Source organism: Thalassophryne amazonica, chromosome 2 (assembly GCF_902500255.1).
Source record: "Thalassophryne amazonica chromosome 2, fThaAma1.1, whole genome shotgun sequence".
Lineage (NCBI taxonomy): Eukaryota > Metazoa > Chordata > Actinopteri > Batrachoidiformes > Batrachoididae > Thalassophryne > Thalassophryne amazonica.
In genome coordinates this window covers 9067648-9069663 of record NC_047104.1, presented here as the reverse complement: position 1 = coordinate 9069663, position 2016 = coordinate 9067648, and positions in this window count along the sequence as shown.

The window sequence follows — 2016 nt, the reverse complement described above, 5'->3', positions numbered from 1 at the left end:
ATCACTGCTTTGATTGGTTCAAGGTTCAAAGCAAAGCAAAGCTGCAGAAACAGTTGATTTATATGGAAGAAATGAAACATTTGTGGTAAAACAAAGTTATTTAACAACTAATTGATGACTAAATTAGTTGACAACTATTTTAATAATCGATTAAATCGATTAGTTGTTTCAGCTCTACTAAACACCTTCTCTTTCTGTGAGATCCCGTTTGGGATGTGTGTGGGGAGGGGGTGGGGGCGAGTGTCACCTGTGCACCTGGACTAAACCATTGTACAACTGTGCAGGGGTGGAAGGGCCCTTAGAGATCTTTCAATATTATTGTTAGAGCAGAATTATGTTTTGCAACATTTATACATTCATTCTAATTATATTCATTTACAACATGTATTGTATGGACATTAATAACATGCAACACAAAAATGTATTTAATGCCAGTTTTTTGTGGGGCCCCCCCATGCTCTGGGCCCTGGGTACATAGTACCCTTCCCCCCCCCAGTCTGACACCCCTGACTGCAGATGTTGTTAGGCAGAAAACTAGGAAGGTGCTAGTGTGACAGAGGCCAGAAGAAGTTGCTGTGCAATAGTAGTCAGTAAACTTCACTCCCCAACAGCTAAAAAGGATGCTGGCCACAGGGCCAGAGCCCAGGTTTTGGTGTATTGGTTAGAGCGTCCATTTCATATGCTGGCGATCGTGAGTTTGCATCCCAAGTGGGAGAAGTAGTAGAAGCAGAGAGTACAAGCCGTTACACTGTGTGTGACATCTGGACAGTGGATGGAAGACAAGGAGACTTGGTGGTGAAACAAAGATGTTCAGGAAAGCTTAAGGAGAAAGAGGTTGGCAAAAGACAATTGGGATAGTCAGAGAGATGAGAATTAGGAAAGAGTATAAGTAATTGTGGCATAAGGTTAACAGAGAAATGGAAAAGGCAGTGAGTTATACATCAAGTTAAACAGTAAAGAAGGAGAAAAGGACTTCTTTACATTTATTGGCCAGACAAAAGGAAAGAGCTGGAAAGGATGTGCAGCAGGTTAGCTGGCAGAGCTGCAGAAGCCTTTTCAATAGTAATGCACTGAACAAGCAAAGAGAGTGTGTTGAGAAGGTGGAGGGAGTATTTTGAGGAGCTGATGAATGAACAAAATGAGAGCAAGAGAATGCTGGATGATATGGAGAGAGTAAATCAGGAAATGTAAAGGATGAGTAAGGAAGAAGTGAGGACAGTAATGAGCACCTGCTCATTACTGTGGATGTGGTGAGGGAGGACATGATGTGGTGGCTGATGTGACAGAGAGAAGATGTGAACAGATGATCTACTGTAGTGGCCCCTAACAGGAACAGCTAAAAGAAGGTGATGATGATTTTGGATGTTCCAAAAGTAAAATGAAAATCAGAGGCTAAAAGTTGAGGTGTTTAATGGCTCCGTACCGCTGCTGTGTTTCACTGTGCTACTGACTTTTTGTCTTTTTTGTTTTGCCTTTTTTTTTTTCGGAACGAGTAAGTTTAATTGATTCGGAAGATGTGAAATTTGTCTAAAGAATTACAATTTTCAGGGATACGAATCCAGAGACACTCGTGAATATATGGATTTCATCCATTTCAGTCAGACACTATGACACAATCAAAGATGACTCAGTTTTCTCAACAAAACAACCTTGGACTGATCATCTTTAGCCATTTTGTTTCTGTACACATTTCCGCAGGTAAAAAAAAAAGCCACGGGCATCTGGTGTGGCTGTGCAGAACACTGCAGGAAAACAGAGCCGCTGAGTGCCCTCAGTACCGACCCGGTGTACTCTGGTGCACCTGCTGATGTAAGGCTGGTTGTGTTTACTTGCTGTATCACGTAAACACAATGATTTAAACATTATCTCTTCTGTAAAAGCAGATGAACAAACCCCATTTTAAATTCTGTCGCGCATCTCTACTTTCATATCAGATGAGAAAAAGACACACGTTTGTGCACATTTCTGAAGATTTGTTGTGTTGGTACACCACGATTTGTTGAATCAGTTGCAGCA